Raw genomic sequence first — 19,175 nt, 5'->3', positions numbered from 1 at the left:
TTTTAAAGTAGTGTATGTGTGGTAATGGGCATATCACTCTCCAAAAAGACAAAGCAATAATTCTGAGAATTGTCTTTTCCTAAACATCAAAATATACAAGTATCATATGAAAAGATTAAAGGATAAGCTCAGTAAAAAGTAAGCAAATCATTACGCTACATGAGATAAGAATTTGAAAACCTCCGAGGTAGTAAGAGTGGCACCAGCGGGATTCAAACCCACACACCCAAAGAGACTGCAACCTTAAACCAGCACATCTAGACCCCACGAACCATGTTGCTGCAAATGCTTCCTCGATTCCATACTGACACAGTCAAGGTATTTCTGAAAACTCACTGATTTACCTAATTTGCTAATCGTCACAAGATTGTTCTTTGCCCAACACTAAAAGCTGGCAGCAGTGGGATTTGAACCCACGCCTCCAAAGAGACTGGAGCCTAAATCCAGCGCCTTAGACCGCTCGGCCATGCTACCTGGGTGAAAAGCGATAAAATGTCCTTGGAGTAAGGGAAGTATAGCTGATTTTATTTTAAAGTAGTGTATGTGTGCTAACGGGCATATCTCTCTCCAACAGGACAAAGCAATAATTCTGAGAATTGTCTTTTCCTAAACATCAAAATGTACAAGTATCATATGAAAAGATTAAAGGATAAGCTCATTTAAAAGTAAGCAAATCATTAAGCTACATGAGATAAGAATTTGAAAACCTCAGAGGTAGTGGAGGTGGCAGCAGAGGGATTCAAGCCCACACACCCAAAGAGACTGCAGCCTTAATCCAGCACATCTAGACTCCACGACCATGACACTGCAAATGCTTGCTCCATTAAATAGCAAAACTGTTCAGGTATTTCTGAAAACTCACTGATTTACCTAATTTGATCATCATCACAAGATTGTTCTTTGCACAACCCAATCTACTATTAAATTCGACTTTTCATGAACTTCCTGACTGCAAAAGCTGGCAGCAGTGGGATTTGAACCCACGCCTCCAAAGAGACTGGAGCCTTAATCCAGCGCCTTAGACCGCTCGGCCATGCTACCTGGATGACAGCCGTGTCAACTTCCTTGGAGTAAGGCAAGTATAGCTGATTTCATTTTAAAGTAGTGTATGTGTGGTAATGGGCATATCACTCTCCAAAAAGACAAAGCAATAATTCTGAGAATTGTCTTTTCCTAAACATCAAAATATACAAGTATCATATGAAAAGATTAAAGGATAAGCTCAGTAAAAAGTAAGCAAATCATTACGCTACATGAGATAAGAATTCGAAAACCTCCGAGGTAGTAAGAGTGGCACCAGCGGGATTCAAACCCACACACCCAAAGAGACTGCAACCTTAAACCAGCACATCTAGACCCCACGAACCATGTTGCTGCAAATGCTTCCTCGATTCCATACTGACACAGTCCAGGTATTTCTGAAAACTCACTGATTTACCTAATTTGCTAATCGTCACAAGATTGTTCTTTGCCCAACACTAAAAGCTGGCAGCAGTGGGATTTGAACCCACGCCTCCAAAGAGACTGGAGCCTAAATCCAGCGCCTTAGACCGCTCGGCCATGCTACCTGGGTGAAAAGCGATAAAATGTCCTTGGAGTAAGGGAAGTATAGCTGATTTTATTTTAAAGTAGTGTATGTGTGCTAACGGGCATATCTCTCTCCAACAGGACAAAGCAATAATTCTGAGAATTGTCTTTTCCTAAACATCAAAATGTACAAGTATCATATGAAAAGATTAAAGGATAAGCTCATTTAAAAGTAAGCAAATCATTAAGCTACATGAGATAAGAATTTGAAAACCTCAGAGGTAGTGGAGGTGGCAGCAGAGGGATTCAAGCCCACACACCCAAAGAGACTGCAGCCTTAATCCAGCACATCTAGACTCCACGACCATGACACTGCAAATGCTTGCTCCATTAAATAGCAAAACTGTTCAGGTATTTCTGAAAACTCACTGATTTACCTAATTTGATCATCATCACAAGATTGTTCTTTGCACAACCCAATCTACTATTAAATTCGACTTTTCATGAACTTCCTGACTGCAAAAGCTGGCAGCAGTGGGATTTGAACCCACGCCTCCAAAGAGACTGGAGCCTTAATCCAGCGCCTTAGACCGCTCGGCCATGCTACCTGGATGACAGCCGTGTCAACTTCCTTGGAGTAAGGCAAGTATAGCTGATTTCATTTTAAAGTAGTGTATGTGTGGTAATGGGCATATCACTCTCCAAAAAGACAAAGCAATAATTCTGAGAATTGTCTTTTCCTAAACATCAAAATATACAAGTATCATATGAAAAGATTAAAGGATAAGCTCAGTAAAAAGTAAGCAAATCATTACGCTACATGAGATAAGAATTTGAAAACCTCCGAGGTAGTAAGAGTGGCACCAGCGGGATTCAAACCCACACACCCAAAGAGACTGCAACCTTAAACCAGCACATCTAGACCCCACGAACCATGTTGCTGCAAATGCTTCCTCGATTCCATACTGACACAGTCCAGGTATTTCTGAAAACTCACTGATTTACCTAATTTGCTAATCGTCACAAGATTGTTCTTTGCCCAACACTAAAAGCTGGCAGCAGTGGGATTTGAACCCACGCCTCCAAAGAGACTGGAGCCTAAATCCAGCGCCTTAGACCGCTCGGCCATGCTACCTGGGTGAAAAGCGATAAAATGTCCTTGGAGTAAGGGAAGTATAGCTGATTTTATTTTAAAGTAGTGTATGTGTGCTAACGGGCATATCTCTCTCCAACAGGACAAAGCAATAATTCTGAGAATTGTCTTTTCCTAAACATCAAAATGTACAAGTATCATATGAAAAGATTAAAGGATAAGCTCATTTAAAAGTAAGCAAATCATTAAGCTACATGAGATAAGAATTTGAAAACCTCAGAGGTAGTGGAGGTGGCAGCAGAGGGATTCAAGCCCACACACCCAAAGAGACTGCAGCCTTAATCCAGCACATCTAGACTCCACGACCATGACACTGCAAATGCTTGCTCCATTAAATAGCAAAACTGTTCAGGTATTTCTGAAAACTCACTGATTTACCTAATTTGATCATCATCACAAGATTGTTCTTTGCACAACCCAATCTACTATTAAATTCGACTTTTCATGAACTTCCTGACTGCAAAAGCTGGCAGCAGTGGGATTTGAACCCACGCCTCCAAAGAGACTGGAGCCTTAATCCAGCGCCTTAGACCGCTCGGCCATGCTACCTGGATGACAGCCGTGTCAACTTCCTTGGAGTAAGGCAAGTATAGCTGATTTCATTTTAAAGTAGTGTATGTGTGGTAATGGGCATATCACTCTCCAAAAAGACAAAGCAATAATTCTGAGAATTGTCTTTTCCTAAACATCAAAATATACAAGTATCATATGAAAAGATTAAAGGATAAGCTCAGTAAAAAGTAAGCAAATCATTACGCTACATGAGATAAGAATTCGAAAACCTCCGAGGTAGTAAGAGTGGCACCAGCGGGATTCAAACCCACACACCCAAAGAGACTGCAACCTTAAACCAGCACATCTAGACCCCACGAACCATGTTGCTGCAAATGCTTCCTCGATTCCATACTGACACAGTCCAGGTATTTCTGAAAACTCACTGATTTACCTAATTTGCTAATCGTCACAAGATTGTTCTTTGCCCAACACTAAAAGCTGGCAGCAGTGGGATTTGAACCCACGCCTCCAAAGAGACTGGAGCCTAAATCCAGCGCCTTAGACCGCTCGGCCATGCTACCTGGGTGAAAAGCGATAAAATGTCCTTGGAGTAAGGGAAGTATAGCTGATTTTATTTTAAAGTAGTGTATGTGTGCTAACGGGCATATCTCTCTCCAACAGGACAAAGCAATAATTCTGAGAATTGTCTTTTCCTAAACATCAAAATGTACAAGTATCATATGAAAAGATTAAAGGATAAGCTCATTTAAAAGTAAGCAAATCATTAAGCTACATGAGATAAGAATTTGAAAACCTCAGAGGTAGTGGAGGTGGCAGCAGAGGGATTCAAGCCCACACACCCAAAGAGACTGCAGCCTTAATCCAGCACATCTAGACTCCACGACCATGACACTGCAAATGCTTGCTCCATTAAATAGCAAAACTGTTCAGGTATTTCTGAAAACTCACTGATTTACCTAATTTGATCATCATCACAAGATTGTTCTTTGCACAACCCAATCTACTATTAAATTCGACTTTTCATGAACTTCCTGACTGCAAAAGCTGGCAGCAGTGGGATTTGAACCCACGCCTCCAAAGAGACTGGAGCCTTAATCCAGCGCCTTAGACCGCTCGGCCATGCTACCTGGATGACAGCCGTGTCAACTTCCTTGGAGTAAGGCAAGTATAGCTGATTTCATTTTAAAGTAGTGTATGTGTGGTAATGGGCATATCACTCTCCAAAAAGACAAAGCAATAATTCTGAGAATTGTCTTTTCCTAAACATCAAAATATACAAGTATCATATGAAAAGATTAAAGGATAAGCTCAGTAAAAAGTAAGCAAATCATTACGCTACATGAGATAAGAATTTGAAAACCTCCGAGGTAGTAAGAGTGGCACCAGCGGGATTCAAACCCACACACCCAAAGAGACTGCAACCTTAAACCAGCACATCTAGACCCCACGAACCATGTTGCTGCAAATGCTTCCTCGATTCCATACTGACACAGTCCAGGTATTTCTGAAAACTCACTGATTTACCTAATTTGCTAATCGTCACAAGATTGTTCTTTGCCCAACACTAAAAGCTGGCAGCAGTGGGATTTGAACCCACGCCTCCAAAGAGACTGGAGCCTAAATCCAGCGCCTTAGACCGCTCGGCCATGCTACCTGGGTGAAAAGCGATAAAATGTCCTTGGAGTAAGGGAAGTATAGCTGATTTTATTTTAAAGTAGTGTATGTGTGCTAACGGGCATATCTCTCTCCAACAGGACAAAGCAATAATTCTGAGAATTGTCTTTTCCTAAACATCAAAATGTACAAGTATCATATGAAAAGATTAAAGGATAAGCTCATTTAAAAGTAAGCAAATCATTAAGCTACATGAGATAAGAATTTGAAAACCTCAGAGGTAGTGGAGGTGGCAGCAGAGGGATTCAAGCCCACACACCCAAAGAGACTGCAGCCTTAATCCAGCACATCTAGACTCCACGACCATGACACTGCAAATGCTTGCTCCATTAAATAGCAAAACTGTTCAGGTATTTCTGAAAACTCACTGATTTACCTAATTTGATCATCATCACAAGATTGTTCTTTGCACAACCCAATCTACTATTAAATTCGACTTTTCATGAACTTCCTGACTGCAAAAGCTGGCAGCAGTGGGATTTGAACCCACGCCTCCAAAGAGACTGGAGCCTTAATCCAGCGCCTTAGACCGCTCGGCCATGCTACCTGGATGACAGCCGTGTCAACTTCCTTGGAGTAAGGCAAGTATAGCTGATTTCATTTTAAAGTAGTGTATGTGTGGTAATGGGCATATCACTCTCCAAAAAGACAAAGCAATAATTCTGAGAATTGTCTTTTCCTAAACATCAAAATATACAAGTATCATATGAAAAGATTAAAGGATAAGCTCAGTAAAAAGTAAGCAAATCATTACGCTACATGAGATAAGAATTTGAAAACCTCCGAGGTAGTAAGAGTGGCACCAGCGGGATTCAAACCCACACACCCAAAGAGACTGCAACCTTAAACCAGCACATCTAGACCCCACGAACCATGTTGCTGCAAATGCTTCCTCGATTCCATACTGACACAGTCCAGGTATTTCTGAAAACTCACTGATTTACCTAATTTGCTAATCGTCACAAGATTGTTCTTTGCCCAACACTAAAAGCTGGCAGCAGTGGGATTTGAACCCACGCCTCCAAAGAGACTGGAGCCTAAATCCAGCGCCTTAGACCGCTCGGCCATGCTACCTGGGTGAAAAGCGATAAAATGTCCTTGGAGTAAGGGAAGTATAGCTGATTTTATTTTAAAGTAGTGTATGTGTGCTAACGGGCATATCTCTCTCCAACAGGACAAAGCAATAATTCTGAGAATTGTCTTTTCCTAAACATCAAAATGTACAAGTATCATATGAAAAGATTAAAGGATAAGCTCATTTAAAAGTAAGCAAATCATTAAGCTACATGAGATAAGAATTTGAAAACCTCAGAGGTAGTGGAGGTGGCAGCAGAGGGATTCAAGCCCACACACCCAAAGAGACTGCAGCCTTAATCCAGCACATCTAGACTCCACGACCATGACACTGCAAATGCTTGCTCCATTAAATAGCAAAACTGTTCAGGTATTTCTGAAAACTCACTGATTTACCTAATTTGATCATCATCACAAGATTGTTCTTTGCACAACCCAATCTACTATTAAATTCGACTTTTCATGAACTTCCTGACTGCAAAAGCTGGCAGCAGTGGGATTTGAACCCACGCCTCCAAAGAGACTGGAGCCTTAATCCAGCGCCTTAGACCGCTCGGCCATGCTACCTGGATGACAGCCGTGTCAACTTCCTTGGAGTAAGGCAAGTATAGCTGATTTCATTTTAAAGTAGTGTATGTGTGGTAATGGGCATATCACTCTCCAAAAAGACAAAGCAATAATTCTGAGAATTGTCTTTTCCTAAACATCAAAATATACAAGTATCATATGAAAAGATTAAAGGATAAGCTCAGTAAAAAGTAAGCAAATCATTACGCTACATGAGATAAGAATTTTGAAAACCTCCGAGGTAGTAAGAGTGGCACCAGCGGGATTCAAACCCACACACCCAAAGAGACTGCAACCTTAAACCAGCACATCTAGACCCCACGAACCATGTTGCTGCAAATGCTTCCTCGATTCCATACTGACACAGTCCAGGTATTTCTGAAAACTCACTGATTTACCTAATTTGCTAATCGTCACAAGATTGTTCTTTGCCCAACACTAAAAGCTGGCAGCAGTGGGATTTGAACCCACGCCTCCAAAGAGACTGGAGCCTAAATCCAGCGCCTTAGACCGCTCGGCCATGCTACCTGGGTGAAAAGCGATAAAATGTCCTTGGAGTAAGGGAAGTATAGCTGATTTTATTTTAAAGTAGTGTATGTGTGCTAACGGGCATATCTCTCTCCAACAGGACAAAGCAATAATTCTGAGAATTGTCTTTTCCTAAACATCAAAATGTACAAGTATCATATGAAAAGATTAAAGGATAAGCTCATTTAAAAGTAAGCAAATCATTAAGCTACATGAGATAAGAATTTGAAAACCTCAGAGGTAGTGGAGGTGGCAGCAGAGGGATTCAAGCCCACACACCCAAAGAGACTGCAGCCTTAATCCAGCACATCTAGACTCCACGACCATGACACTGCAAATGCTTGCTCCATTAAATAGCAAAACTGTTCAGGTATTTCTGAAAACTCACTGATTTACCTAATTTGATCATCATCACAAGATTGTTCTTTGCACAACCCAATCTACTATTAAATTCGACTTTTCATGAACTTCCTGACTGCAAAAGCTGGCAGCAGTGGGATTTGAACCCACGCCTCCAAAGAGACTGGAGCCTTAATCCAGCGCCTTAGACCGCTCGGCCATGCTACCTGGATGACAGCCGTGTCAACTTCCTTGGAGTAAGGCAAGTATAGCTGATTTCATTTTAAAGTAGTGTATGTGTGGTAATGGGCATATCACTCTCCAAAAAGACAAAGCAATAATTCTGAGAATTGTCTTTTCCTAAACATCAAAATATACAAGTATCATATGAAAAGATTAAAGGATAAGCTCAGTAAAAAGTAAGCAAATCATTACGGTACATGAGATAAGAATTTGAAAACCTCCGAGGTAGTAAGAGTGGCACCAGCGGGATTCAAACCCACACACCCAAAGAGACTGCAACCTTAAACCAGCACATCTAGACCCCACGAACCATGTTGCTGCAAATGCTTCCTCGATTCCATACTGACACAGTCAAGGTATTTCTGAAAACTCACTGATTTACCTAATTTGCTAATCGTCACAAGATTGTTCTTTGCCCAACACTAAAAGCTGGCAGCAGTGGGATTTGAACCCACGCCTCCAAAGAGACTGGAGCCTAAATCCAGCGCCTTAGACCGCTCGGCCATGCTACCTGGGTGAAAAGCGATAAAATGTCCTTGGAGTAAGGGAAGTATAGCTGATTTTATTTTAAAGTAGTGTATGTGTGCTAACGGGCATATCTCTCTCCAACAGGACAAAGCAATAATTCTGAGAATTGTCTTTTCCTAAACATCAAAATGTACAAGTATCATATGAAAAGATTAAAGGATAAGCTCATTTAAAAGTAAGCAAATCATTAAGCTACATGAGATAAGAATTTGAAAACCTCAGAGGTAGTGGAGGTGGCAGCAGAGGGATTCAAGCCCACACACCCAAAGAGACTGCAGCCTTAATCCAGCACATCTAGACTCCACGACCATGACACTGCAAATGCTTGCTCCATTAAATAGCAAAACTGTTCAGGTATTTCTGAAAACTCACTGATTTACCTAATTTGATCATCATCACAAGATTGTTCTTTGCACAACCCAATCTACTATTAAATTCGACTTTTCATGAACTTCCTGACTGCAAAAGCTGGCAGCAGTGGGATTTGAACCCACGCCTCCAAAGAGACTGGAGCCTTAATCCAGCGCCTTAGACCGCTCGGCCATGCTACCTGGATGACAGCCGTGTCAACTTCCTTGGAGTAAGGCAAGTATAGCTGATTTCATTTTAAAGTAGTGTATGTGTGGTAATGGGCATATCACTCTCCAAAAAGACAAAGCAATAATTCTGAGAATTGTCTTTTCCTAAACATCAAAATATACAAGTATCATATGAAAAGATTAAAGGATAAGCTCAGTAAAAAGTAAGCAAATCATTACGCTACATGAGATAAGAATTTTGAAAACCTCCGAGGTAGTAAGAGTGGCACCAGCGGGATTCAAACCCACACACCCAAAGAGACTGCAACCTTAAACCAGCACATCTAGACCCCACGAACCATGTTGCTGCAAATGCTTCCTCGATTCCATACTGACACAGTCCAGGTATTTCTGAAAACTCACTGATTTACCTAATTTGCTAATCGTCACAAGATTGTTCTTTGCCCAACACTAAAAGCTGGCAGCAGTGGGATTTGAACCCACGCCTCCAAAGAGACTGGAGCCTAAATCCAGCGCCTTAGACCGCTCGGCCATGCTACCTGGGTGAAAAGCGATAAAATGTCCTTGGAGTAAGGGAAGTATAGCTGATTTTATTTTAAAGTAGTGTATGTGTGCTAACGGGCATATCTCTCTCCAACAGGACAAAGCAATAATTCTGAGAATTGTCTTTTCCTAAACATCAAAATGTACAAGTATCATATGAAAAGATTAAAGGATAAGCTCATTTAAAAGTAAGCAAATCATTAAGCTACATGAGATAAGAATTTGAAAACCTCAGAGGTAGTGGAGGTGGCAGCAGAGGGATTCAAGCCCACACACCCAAAGAGACTGCAGCCTTAATCCAGCACATCTAGACTCCACGACCATGACACTGCAAATGCTTGCTCCATTAAATAGCAAAACTGTTCAGGTATTTCTGAAAACTCACTGATTTACCTAATTTGATCATCATCACAAGATTGTTCTTTGCACAACCCAATCTACTATTAAATTCGACTTTTCATGAACTTCCTGACTGCAAAAGCTGGCAGCAGTGGGATTTGAACCCACGCCTCCAAAGAGACTGGAGCCTTAATCCAGCGCCTTAGACCGCTCGGCCATGCTACCTGGATGACAGCCGTGTCAACTTCCTTGGAGTAAGGCAAGTATAGCTGATTTCATTTTAAAGTAGTGTATGTGTGGTAATGGGCATATCACTCTCCAAAAAGACAAAGCAATAATTCTGAGAATTGTCTTTTCCTAAACATCAAAATATACAAGTATCATATGAAAAGATTAAAGGATAAGCTCAGTAAAAAGTAAGCAAATCATTACGCTACATGAGATAAGAATTTGAAAACCTCCGAGGTAGTAAGAGTGGCACCAGCGGGATTCAAACCCACACACCCAAAGAGACTGCAACCTTAAACCAGCACATCTAGACCCCACGAACCATGTTGCTGCAAATGCTTCCTCGATTCCATACTGACACAGTCAAGGTATTTCTGAAAACTCACTGATTTACCTAATTTGCTAATCGTCACAAGATTGTTCTTTGCCCAACACTAAAAGCTGGCAGCAGTGGGATTTGAACCCACGCCTCCAAAGAGACTGGAGCCTAAATCCAGCGCCTTAGACCGCTCGGCCATGCTACCTGGGTGAAAAGCGATAAAATGTCCTTGGAGTAAGGGAAGTATAGCTGATTTTATTTTAAAGTAGTGTATGTGTGCTAACGGGCATATCTCTCTCCAACAGGACAAAGCAATAATTCTGAGAATTGTCTTTTCCTAAACATCAAAATGTACAAGTATCATATGAAAAGATTAAAGGATAAGCTCATTTAAAAGTAAGCAAATCATTAAGCTACATGAGATAAGAATTTGAAAACCTCAGAGGTAGTGGAGGTGGCAGCAGAGGGATTCAAGCCCACACACCCAAAGAGACTGCAGCCTTAATCCAGCACATCTAGACTCCACGACCATGACACTGCAAATGCTTGCTCCATTAAATAGCAAAACTGTTCAGGTATTTCTGAAAACTCACTGATTTACCTAATTTGATCATCATCACAAGATTGTTCTTTGCACAACCCAATCTACTATTAAATTCGACTTTTCATGAACTTCCTGACTGCAAAAGCTGGCAGCAGTGGGATTTGAACCCACGCCTCCAAAGAGACTGGAGCCTTAATCCAGCGCCTTAGACCGCTCGGCCATGCTACCTGGATGACAGCCGTGTCAACTTCCTTGGAGTAAGGCAAGTATAGCTGATTTCATTTTAAAGTAGTGTATGTGTGGTAATGGGCATATCACTCTCCAAAAAGACAAAGCAATAATTCTGAGAATTGTCTTTTCCTAAACATCAAAATATACAAGTATCATATGAAAAGATTAAAGGATAAGCTCAGTAAAAAGTAAGCAAATCATTACGCTACATGAGATAAGAATTTGAAAACCTCCGAGGTAGTAAGAGTGGCACCAGCGGGATTCAAACCCACACACCCAAAGAGACTGCAACCTTAAACCAGCACATCTAGACCCCACGAACCATGTTGCTGCAAATGCTTCCTCGATTCCATACTGACACAGTCAAGGTATTTCTGAAAACTCACTGATTTACCTAATTTGCTAATCGTCACAAGATTGTTCTTTGCCCAACACTAAAAGCTGGCAGCAGTGGGATTTGAACCCACGCCTCCAAAGAGACTGGAGCCTAAATCCAGCGCCTTAGACCGCTCGGCCATGCTACCTGGGTGAAAAGCGATAAAATGTCCTTGGAGTAAGGGAAGTATAGCTGATTTTATTTTAAAGTAGTGTATGTGTGCTAACGGGCATATCTCTCTCCAACAGGACAAAGCAATAATTCTGAGAATTGTCTTTTCCTAAACATCAAAATGTACAAGTATCATATGAAAAGATTAAAGGATAAGCTCATTTAAAAGTAAGCAAATCATTAAGCTACATGAGATAAGAATTTGAAAACCTCAGAGGTAGTGGAGGTGGCAGCAGAGGGATTCAAGCCCACACACCCAAAGAGACTGCAGCCTTAATCCAGCACATCTAGACTCCACGACCATGACACTGCAAATGCTTGCTCCATTAAATAGCAAAACTGTTCAGGTATTTCTGAAAACTCACTGATTTACCTAATTTGATCATCATCACAAGATTGTTCTTTGCACAACCCAATCTACTATTAAATTCGACTTTTCATGAACTTCCTGACTGCAAAAGCTGGCAGCAGTGGGATTTGAACCCACGCCTCCAAAGAGACTGGAGCCTTAATCCAGCGCCTTAGACCGCTCGGCCATGCTACCTGGATGACAGCCGTGTCAACTTCCTTGGAGTAAGGCAAGTATAGCTGATTTCATTTTAAAGTAGTGTATGTGTGGTAATGGGCATATCACTCTCCAAAAAGACAAAGCAATAATTCTGAGAATTGTCTTTTCCTAAACATCAAAATATACAAGTATCATATGAAAAGATTAAAGGATAAGCTCAGTAAAAAGTAAGCAAATCATTACGCTACATGAGATAAGAATTTGAAAACCTCCGAGGTAGTAAGAGTGGCACCAGCGGGATTCAAACCCACACACCCAAAGAGACTGCAACCTTAAACCAGCACATCTAGACCCCACGAACCATGTTGCTGCAAATGCTTCCTCGATTCCATACTGACACAGTCAAGGTATTTCTGAAAACTCACTGATTTACCTAATTTGCTAATCGTCACAAGATTGTTCTTTGCCCAACACTAAAAGCTGGCAGCAGTGGGATTTGAACCCACGCCTCCAAAGAGACTGGAGCCTAAATCCAGCGCCTTAGACGGCTCGGCCATGCTACCTGGGTGAAAAGCGATAAAATGTCCTTGGAGTAAGGGAAGTATAGCTGATTTTATTTTAAAGTAGTGTATGTGTGCTAACGGGCATATCTCTCTCCAACAGGACAAAGCAATAATTCTGAGAATTGTCTTTTCCTAAACATCAAAATGTACAAGTATCATATGAAAAGATTAAAGGATAAGCTCATTTAAAAGTAAGCAAATCATTAAGCTACATGAGATAAGAATTTGAAAACCTCAGAGGTAGTGGAGGTGGCAGCAGAGGGATTCAAGCCCACACACCCAAAGAGACTGCAGCCTTAATCCAGCACATCTAGACTCCACGACCATGACACTGCAAATGCTTGCTCCATTAAATAGCAAAACTGTTCAGGTATTTCTGAAAACTCACTGATTTACCTAATTTGATCATCATCACAAGATTGTTCTTTGCACAACCCAATCTACTATTAAATTCGACTTTTCATGAACTTCCTGACTGCAAAAGCTGGCAGCAGTGGGATTTGAACCCACGCCTCCAAAGAGACTGGAGCCTTAATCCAGCGCCTTAGACCGCTCGGCCATGCTACCTGGATGACAGCTGTGTCAACTTCCTTGGAGTAAGGCAAGTATAGCTGATTTCATTTTAAAGTAGTGTATGTGTGGTAATGGGCATATCACTCTCCAAAAAGACAAAGCAATAATTCTGAGAATTGTCTTTTCCTAAACATCAAAATATACAAGTATCATATGAAAAGATTAAAGGATAAGCTCAGTAAAAAGTAAGCAAATCATTACGCTACATGAGATAAGAATTTGAAAACCTCCGAGGTAGTAAGAGTGGCACCAGCGGGATTCAAACCCACACACCCAAAGAGACTGCAACCTTAAACCAGCACATCTAGACCCCACGAACCATGTTGCTGCAAATGCTTCCTCGATTCCATACTGACACAGTCAAGGTATTTCTGAAAACTCACTGATTTACCTAATTTGCTAATCGTCACAAGATTGTTCTTTGCCCAACACTAAAAGCTGGCAGCAGTGGGATTTGAACCCACGCCTCCAAAGAGACTGGAGCCTAAATCCAGCGCCTTAGACCGCTCGGCCATGCTACCTGGGTGAAAAGCGATAAAATGTCCTTGGAGTAAGGGAAGTATAGCTGATTTTATTTTAAAGTAGTGTATGTGTGCTAACGGGCATATCTCTCTCCAACAGGACAAAGCAATAATTCTGAGAATTGTCTTTTCCTAAACATCAAAATGTACAAGTATCATATGAAAAGATTAAAGGATAAGCTCATTTAAAAGTAAGCAAATCATTAAGCTACATGAGATAAGAATTTGAAAACCTCAGAGGTAGTGGAGGTGGCAGCAGAGGGATTCAAGCCCACACACCCAAAGAGACTGCAGCCTTAATCCAGCACATCTAGACTCCACGACCATGACACTGCAAATGCTTGCTCCATTAAATAGCAAAACTGTTCAGGTATTTCTGAAAACTCACTGATTTACCTAATTTGATCATCATCACAAGATTGTTCTTTGCACAACCCAATCTACTATTAAATTCGACTTTTCATGAACTTCCTGACTGCAAAAGCTGGCAGCAGTGGGATTTGAACCCACGCCTCCAAAGAGACTGGAGCCTTAATCCAGCGCCTTAGACCGCTCGGCCATGCTACCTGGATGACAGCCGTGTCAACTTCCTTGGAGTAAGGCAAGTATAGCTGATTTCATTTTAAAGTAGTGTATGTGTGGTAATGGGCATATCACTCTCCAAAAAGACAAAGCAATAATTCTGAGAATTGTCTTTTCCTAAACATCAAAATATACAAGTATCATATGAAAAGATTAAAGGATAAGCTCAGTAAAAAGTAAGCAAATCATTACGCTACATGAGATAAGAATTTGAAAACCTCCGAGGTAGTAAGAGTGGCACCAGCGGGATTCAAACCCACACACCCAAAGAGACTGCAACCTTAAACCAGCACATCTAGACCCCACGAACCATGTTGCTGCAAATGCTTCCTCGATTCCATACTGACACAGTCAAGGTATTTCTGAAAACTCACTGATTTACCTAATTTGCTAATCGTCACAAGATTGTTCTTTGCCCAACACTAAAAGCTGGCAGCAGTGGGATTTGAACCCACGCCTCCAAAGAGACTGGAGCCTAAATCCAGCGCCTTAGACCGCTCGGCCATGCTACCTGGGTGAAAAGCGATAAAATGTCCTTGGAGTAAGGGAAGTATAGCTGATTTTATTTTAAAGTAGTGTATGTGTGCTAACGGGCATATCTCTCTCCAACAGGACAAAGCAATAATTCTGAGAATTGTCTTTTCCTAAACATCAAAATGTACAAGTATCATATGAAAAGATTAAAGGATAAGCTCATTTAAAAGTAAGCAAATCATTAAGCTACATGAGATAAGAATTTGAAAACCTCAGAGGTAGTGGAGGTGGCAGCAGAGGGATTCAAGCCCACACACCCAAAGAGACTGCAGCCTTAATCCAGCACATCTAGACTCCACGACCATGACACTGCAAATGCTTGCTCCATTAAATAGCAAAACTGTTCAGGTATTTCTGAAAACTCACTGATTTACCTAATTTGATCATCATCACAAGATTGTTCTTTGCACAACCCAATCTACTATTAAATTCGACTTTTCATGAACTTCCTGACTGCAAAAGCTGGCAGCAGTGGGATTTGAACCCACGCCTCCAAAGAGACTGGAGCCTTAATCCAGCGCCTTAGACCGCTCGGCCATGCTACCTGGATGACAGCCGTGTCAACTTCCTTGGAGTAAGGCAAGTATAGCTGATTTCATTTTAAAGTAGTGTATGTGTGGTAATGGGCATATCACTCTCCAAAAAGACAAAGCAATAATTCTGAGAATTGTCTTTTCCTAAACATCAAAATATACAAGTATCATATGAAAAGATTAAAGGATAAGCTCAGTAAAAAGTAAGCAAATCATTACGCTACATGAGATAAGAATTTGAAAACCTCCGAGGTAGTAAGAGTGGCACCAGCGGGATTCAAACCCACACACCCAAAGAGACTGCAACCTTAAACCAGCACATCTAGACCCCACGAACCATGTTGCTGCAAATGCTTCCTCGATTCCATACTGACACAGTCCAGGTATTTCTGAAAACTCACTGATTTACCTAATTTGCTAATCGTCACAAGATTGTTCTTTGCCCAACACTAAAAGCTGGCAGCAGTGGGATTTGAACCCACGCCTCCAAAGAGACTGGAGCCTAAATCCAGCGCCTTAGACCGCTCGGCCATGCTACCTGGGTGAAAAGCGATAAAATGTCCTTGGAGTAAGGGAAGTATAGCTGATTTTATTTTAAAGTAGTGTATGTGTGCTAACGGGCATATCTCTCTCCAACAGGACAAAGCAATAATTCTGAGAATTGTCTTTTCCTAAACATCAAAATGTACAAGTATCATATGAAAAGATTAAAGGATAAGCTCATTTAAAAGTAAGCAAATCATTAAGCTACATGAGATAAGAATTTGAAAACCTCAGAGGTAGTGGAGGTGGCAGCAGAGGGATTCAAGCCCACACACCCAAAGAGACTGCAGCCTTAATCCAGCACATCTAGACTCCACGACCATGACACTGCAAATGCTTGCTCCATTAAATAGCAAAACTGTTCAGGTATTTCTGAAAACTCACTGATTTACCTAATTTGATCATCATCACAAGATTGTTCTTTGCACAACCCAATCTACTATTAAATTCGACTTTTCATGAACTTCCTGACTGCAAAAGCTGGCAGCAGTGGGATTTGAACCCACGCCTCCAAAGAGACTGGAGCCTTAATCCAGCGCCTTAGACCGCTCGGCCATGCTACCTGGATGACAGCCGTGTCAACTTCCTTGGAGTAAGGCAAGTATAGCTGATTTCATTTTAAAGTAGTGTATGTGTGGTAATGGGCATATCACTCTCCAAAAAGACAAAGCAATAATTCTGAGAATTGTCTTTTCCTAAACATCAAAATATACAAGTATCATATGAAAAGATTAAAGGATAAGCTCAGTAAAAAGTAAGCAAATCATTACGCTACATGAGATAAGAATTTGAAAACCTCCGAGGTAGTAAGAGTGGCACCAGCGGGATTCAAACCCACACACCCAAAGAGACTGCAACCTTAAACCAGCACATCTAGACCCCACGAACCATGTTGCTGCAAATGCTTCCTCGATTCCATACTGACACAGTCAAGGTATTTCTGAAAACTCACTGATTTACCTAATTTGCTAATCGTCACAAGATTGTTCTTTGCCCAACACTAAAAGCTGGCAGCAGTGGGATTTGAACCCACGCCTCCAAAGAGACTGGAGCCTAAATCCAGCGCCTTAGACCGCTCGGCCATGCTACCTGGGTGAAAAGCGATAAAATGTCCTTGGAGTAAGGGAAGTATAGCTGATTTTATTTTAAAGTAGTGTATGTGTGCTAACGGGCATATCTCTCTCCAACAGGACAAAGCAATAATTCTGAGAATTGTCTTTTCCTAAACATCAAAATGTACAAGTATCATATGAAAAGATTAAAGGATAAGCTCATTTAAAAGTAAGCAAATCATTAAGCTACATGAGATAAGAATTTGAAAACCTCAGAGGTAGTGGAGGTGGCAGCAGAGGGATTCAAGCCCACACACCCAAAGAGACTGCAGCCTTAATCCAGCACATCTAGACTCCACGACCATGACACTGCAAATGCTTGCTCCATTAAATAGCAAAACTGTTCAGGTATTTCTGAAAACTCACTGATTTACCTAATTTGATCATCATCACAAGATTGTTCTTTGCACAACCCAATCTACTATTAAATTCGACTTTTCATGAACTTCCTGACTGCAAAAGCTGGCAGCAGTGGGATTTGAACCCACGCCTCCAAAGAGACTGGAGCCTTAATCCAGCGCCTTAGACCGCTCGGCCATGCTACCTGGATGACAGCCGTGTCAACTTCCTTGGAGTAAGGCAAGTATAGCTGATTTCATTTTAAAGTAGTGTATGTGTGGTAATGGGCATATCACTCTCCAAAAAGACAAAGCAATAATTCTGAGAATTGTCTTTTCCTAAACATCAAAATATACAAGTATCATATGAAAAGATTAAAGGATAAGCTCAGTAAAAAGTAAGCAAATCATTACGCTACATGAGATAAGAATTTGAAAACCTCCGAGGTAGTAAGAGTGGCACCAGCGGGATTCAAACCCACACACCCAAAGAGACTGCAACCTTAAACCAGCACATCTAGACCCCACGAACCATGTTGCTGCAAATGCTTCCTCGATTCCATACTGACACAGTCCAGGTATTTCTGAAAACTCACTGATTTACCTAATTTGCTAATCGTCACAAGATTGTTCTTTGCCCAACACTAAAAGCTGGCAGCAGTGGGATTTGAACCCACGCCTCCAAAGAGACTGGAGCCTAAATCCAGCGCCTTAGACCGCTCGGCCATGCTACCTGGGTGAAAAGCGATAAAATGTCCTTGGAGTAAGGGAAGTATAGCTGATTTTATTTTAAAGTAGTGTATGTGTGCTAACGGGCATATCTCTCTCCAACAGGACAAAGCAATAATTCTGAGAATTGTCTTTTCCTAAACATCAAAATGTACAAGTATCATATGAAAAGATTAAAGGATAAGCTCATTTAAAAGTAAGCAAATCATTAAGCTACATGAGATAAGAATTTGAAAACCTCAGAGGTAGTGGAGGTGGCAGCAGAGGGATTCAAGCCCACACACCCAAAGAGACTGCAGCCTTAATCCAGCACATCTAGACTCCACGACCATGACACTGCAAATGCTTGCTCCATTAAATAGCAAAACTGTTCAGGTATTTCTGAAAACTCACTGATTTACCTAATTTGATCATCATCACAAGATTGTTCTTTGCACAACCCAATCTACTATTAAATTCGACTTTTCATGAACTTCCTGACTGCAAAAGCTGGCAGCAGTGGGATTTGAACCCACGCCTCCAAAGAGACTGGAGCCTTAATCCAGCGCCTTAGACCGCTCGGCCATGCTACCTGGATGACAGCCGTGTCAACTTCCTTGGAGTAAGGCAAGTATAGCTGATTTCATTTTAAAGTAGTGTATGTGTGGTAATGGGCATATCACTCTCCAAAAAGACAAAGCAATAATTCTGAGAATTGTCTTTTCCTAAACATCAAAATATACAAGTATCATATGAAAAGATTAAAGGATAAGCTCAGTAAAAAGTAAGCAAATCATTACGCTACATGAGATAAGAATTTGAAAACCTCCGAGGTAGTAAGAGTGGCACCAGCGGGATTCAAACCCACACACCCAAAGAGACTGCAACCTTAAACCAGCACATCTAGACCCCACGAACCATGTTGCTGCAAATGCTTCCTCGATTCCATACTGACACAGTCCAGGTATTTCTGAAAACTCACTGATTTACCTAATTTGCTAATCGTCACAAGATTGTTCTTTGCCCAACACTAAAAGCTGGCAGCAGTGGGATTTGAACCCACGCCTCCAAAGAGACTGGAGCCTAAATCCAGCGCCTTAGACCGCTCGGCCATGCTACCTGGGTGAAAAGCGATAAAATGTCCTTGGAGTAAGGGAAGTATAGCTGATTTTATTTTAAAGTAGTGTATGTGTGCTAACGGGCATATCTCTCTCCAACAGG

At 41.3% G+C, this 19,175-nt stretch overlaps 34 non-coding genes across 34 annotated transcripts; all 34 read right to left on the bottom strand.

The window, feature by feature from the left end:
* Window positions 1–392: 392 nt before the first annotated feature.
* Window positions 393–474, bottom strand: TRNAL-UAG (transfer RNA leucine (anticodon UAG)). Its single transcript has one exon. It is a non-coding gene; the product is annotated as a tRNA-Leu (tRNA).
* A 485-nt stretch (window positions 475–959) lies between these two features.
* Window positions 960–1,041, bottom strand: TRNAL-AAG (transfer RNA leucine (anticodon AAG)). Its single transcript has one exon. It is a non-coding gene; the product is annotated as a tRNA-Leu (tRNA).
* Window positions 1,042–1,486: 445 nt separating this feature from the next.
* TRNAL-UAG (transfer RNA leucine (anticodon UAG)) lies at window positions 1,487–1,568 on the bottom strand. The gene has a single exon. It is a non-coding gene; the product is annotated as a tRNA-Leu (tRNA).
* A 485-nt stretch (window positions 1,569–2,053) lies between these two features.
* On the bottom strand, window positions 2,054–2,135 carry TRNAL-AAG (transfer RNA leucine (anticodon AAG)). Its single transcript has one exon. It is a non-coding gene; the product is annotated as a tRNA-Leu (tRNA).
* A 445-nt stretch (window positions 2,136–2,580) lies between these two features.
* Window positions 2,581–2,662, bottom strand: TRNAL-UAG (transfer RNA leucine (anticodon UAG)). The gene has a single exon. It is a non-coding gene; the product is annotated as a tRNA-Leu (tRNA).
* A 485-nt stretch (window positions 2,663–3,147) lies between these two features.
* TRNAL-AAG (transfer RNA leucine (anticodon AAG)) lies at window positions 3,148–3,229 on the bottom strand. Its single transcript has one exon. It is a non-coding gene; the product is annotated as a tRNA-Leu (tRNA).
* A 445-nt stretch (window positions 3,230–3,674) lies between these two features.
* Window positions 3,675–3,756, bottom strand: TRNAL-UAG (transfer RNA leucine (anticodon UAG)). Its single transcript has one exon. It is a non-coding gene; the product is annotated as a tRNA-Leu (tRNA).
* Window positions 3,757–4,241: 485 nt separating this feature from the next.
* TRNAL-AAG (transfer RNA leucine (anticodon AAG)) lies at window positions 4,242–4,323 on the bottom strand. Its single transcript has one exon. It is a non-coding gene; the product is annotated as a tRNA-Leu (tRNA).
* Window positions 4,324–4,768: 445 nt separating this feature from the next.
* TRNAL-UAG (transfer RNA leucine (anticodon UAG)) lies at window positions 4,769–4,850 on the bottom strand. Its single transcript has one exon. It is a non-coding gene; the product is annotated as a tRNA-Leu (tRNA).
* A 485-nt stretch (window positions 4,851–5,335) lies between these two features.
* Window positions 5,336–5,417, bottom strand: TRNAL-AAG (transfer RNA leucine (anticodon AAG)). The gene has a single exon. It is a non-coding gene; the product is annotated as a tRNA-Leu (tRNA).
* Window positions 5,418–5,862: 445 nt separating this feature from the next.
* Window positions 5,863–5,944, bottom strand: TRNAL-UAG (transfer RNA leucine (anticodon UAG)). The gene has a single exon. It is a non-coding gene; the product is annotated as a tRNA-Leu (tRNA).
* Window positions 5,945–6,429: 485 nt separating this feature from the next.
* On the bottom strand, window positions 6,430–6,511 carry TRNAL-AAG (transfer RNA leucine (anticodon AAG)). The gene has a single exon. It is a non-coding gene; the product is annotated as a tRNA-Leu (tRNA).
* Window positions 6,512–6,957: 446 nt separating this feature from the next.
* TRNAL-UAG (transfer RNA leucine (anticodon UAG)) lies at window positions 6,958–7,039 on the bottom strand. Its single transcript has one exon. It is a non-coding gene; the product is annotated as a tRNA-Leu (tRNA).
* Window positions 7,040–7,524: 485 nt separating this feature from the next.
* On the bottom strand, window positions 7,525–7,606 carry TRNAL-AAG (transfer RNA leucine (anticodon AAG)). The gene has a single exon. It is a non-coding gene; the product is annotated as a tRNA-Leu (tRNA).
* Window positions 7,607–8,051: 445 nt separating this feature from the next.
* On the bottom strand, window positions 8,052–8,133 carry TRNAL-UAG (transfer RNA leucine (anticodon UAG)). Its single transcript has one exon. It is a non-coding gene; the product is annotated as a tRNA-Leu (tRNA).
* A 485-nt stretch (window positions 8,134–8,618) lies between these two features.
* TRNAL-AAG (transfer RNA leucine (anticodon AAG)) lies at window positions 8,619–8,700 on the bottom strand. Its single transcript has one exon. It is a non-coding gene; the product is annotated as a tRNA-Leu (tRNA).
* A 446-nt stretch (window positions 8,701–9,146) lies between these two features.
* On the bottom strand, window positions 9,147–9,228 carry TRNAL-UAG (transfer RNA leucine (anticodon UAG)). Its single transcript has one exon. It is a non-coding gene; the product is annotated as a tRNA-Leu (tRNA).
* A 485-nt stretch (window positions 9,229–9,713) lies between these two features.
* On the bottom strand, window positions 9,714–9,795 carry TRNAL-AAG (transfer RNA leucine (anticodon AAG)). The gene has a single exon. It is a non-coding gene; the product is annotated as a tRNA-Leu (tRNA).
* Window positions 9,796–10,240: 445 nt separating this feature from the next.
* TRNAL-UAG (transfer RNA leucine (anticodon UAG)) lies at window positions 10,241–10,322 on the bottom strand. Its single transcript has one exon. It is a non-coding gene; the product is annotated as a tRNA-Leu (tRNA).
* Window positions 10,323–10,807: 485 nt separating this feature from the next.
* On the bottom strand, window positions 10,808–10,889 carry TRNAL-AAG (transfer RNA leucine (anticodon AAG)). Its single transcript has one exon. It is a non-coding gene; the product is annotated as a tRNA-Leu (tRNA).
* Window positions 10,890–11,334: 445 nt separating this feature from the next.
* On the bottom strand, window positions 11,335–11,416 carry TRNAL-UAG (transfer RNA leucine (anticodon UAG)). Its single transcript has one exon. It is a non-coding gene; the product is annotated as a tRNA-Leu (tRNA).
* A 485-nt stretch (window positions 11,417–11,901) lies between these two features.
* On the bottom strand, window positions 11,902–11,983 carry TRNAL-AAG (transfer RNA leucine (anticodon AAG)). The gene has a single exon. It is a non-coding gene; the product is annotated as a tRNA-Leu (tRNA).
* A 1,012-nt stretch (window positions 11,984–12,995) lies between these two features.
* Window positions 12,996–13,077, bottom strand: TRNAL-AAG (transfer RNA leucine (anticodon AAG)). The gene has a single exon. It is a non-coding gene; the product is annotated as a tRNA-Leu (tRNA).
* A 445-nt stretch (window positions 13,078–13,522) lies between these two features.
* TRNAL-UAG (transfer RNA leucine (anticodon UAG)) lies at window positions 13,523–13,604 on the bottom strand. The gene has a single exon. It is a non-coding gene; the product is annotated as a tRNA-Leu (tRNA).
* Window positions 13,605–14,089: 485 nt separating this feature from the next.
* TRNAL-AAG (transfer RNA leucine (anticodon AAG)) lies at window positions 14,090–14,171 on the bottom strand. Its single transcript has one exon. It is a non-coding gene; the product is annotated as a tRNA-Leu (tRNA).
* A 445-nt stretch (window positions 14,172–14,616) lies between these two features.
* TRNAL-UAG (transfer RNA leucine (anticodon UAG)) lies at window positions 14,617–14,698 on the bottom strand. The gene has a single exon. It is a non-coding gene; the product is annotated as a tRNA-Leu (tRNA).
* Window positions 14,699–15,183: 485 nt separating this feature from the next.
* TRNAL-AAG (transfer RNA leucine (anticodon AAG)) lies at window positions 15,184–15,265 on the bottom strand. The gene has a single exon. It is a non-coding gene; the product is annotated as a tRNA-Leu (tRNA).
* A 445-nt stretch (window positions 15,266–15,710) lies between these two features.
* On the bottom strand, window positions 15,711–15,792 carry TRNAL-UAG (transfer RNA leucine (anticodon UAG)). The gene has a single exon. It is a non-coding gene; the product is annotated as a tRNA-Leu (tRNA).
* A 485-nt stretch (window positions 15,793–16,277) lies between these two features.
* TRNAL-AAG (transfer RNA leucine (anticodon AAG)) lies at window positions 16,278–16,359 on the bottom strand. Its single transcript has one exon. It is a non-coding gene; the product is annotated as a tRNA-Leu (tRNA).
* Window positions 16,360–16,804: 445 nt separating this feature from the next.
* Window positions 16,805–16,886, bottom strand: TRNAL-UAG (transfer RNA leucine (anticodon UAG)). The gene has a single exon. It is a non-coding gene; the product is annotated as a tRNA-Leu (tRNA).
* Window positions 16,887–17,371: 485 nt separating this feature from the next.
* TRNAL-AAG (transfer RNA leucine (anticodon AAG)) lies at window positions 17,372–17,453 on the bottom strand. The gene has a single exon. It is a non-coding gene; the product is annotated as a tRNA-Leu (tRNA).
* A 445-nt stretch (window positions 17,454–17,898) lies between these two features.
* On the bottom strand, window positions 17,899–17,980 carry TRNAL-UAG (transfer RNA leucine (anticodon UAG)). The gene has a single exon. It is a non-coding gene; the product is annotated as a tRNA-Leu (tRNA).
* Window positions 17,981–18,465: 485 nt separating this feature from the next.
* Window positions 18,466–18,547, bottom strand: TRNAL-AAG (transfer RNA leucine (anticodon AAG)). The gene has a single exon. It is a non-coding gene; the product is annotated as a tRNA-Leu (tRNA).
* A 445-nt stretch (window positions 18,548–18,992) lies between these two features.
* TRNAL-UAG (transfer RNA leucine (anticodon UAG)) lies at window positions 18,993–19,074 on the bottom strand. Its single transcript has one exon. It is a non-coding gene; the product is annotated as a tRNA-Leu (tRNA).
* Between the last annotated feature and the right edge of the window lie 101 nt (window positions 19,075–19,175).

The sequence above is a fragment of the Anomaloglossus baeobatrachus genome, chromosome 5 (assembly GCF_048569485.1).
Source record: "Anomaloglossus baeobatrachus isolate aAnoBae1 chromosome 5, aAnoBae1.hap1, whole genome shotgun sequence".
Classification (NCBI taxonomy): domain Eukaryota; kingdom Metazoa; phylum Chordata; class Amphibia; order Anura; family Aromobatidae; genus Anomaloglossus; species Anomaloglossus baeobatrachus.
The sequence above is the reverse complement of the archived record's forward strand: the minus strand, read 5'-3'. Positions and strand labels throughout refer to the sequence as shown.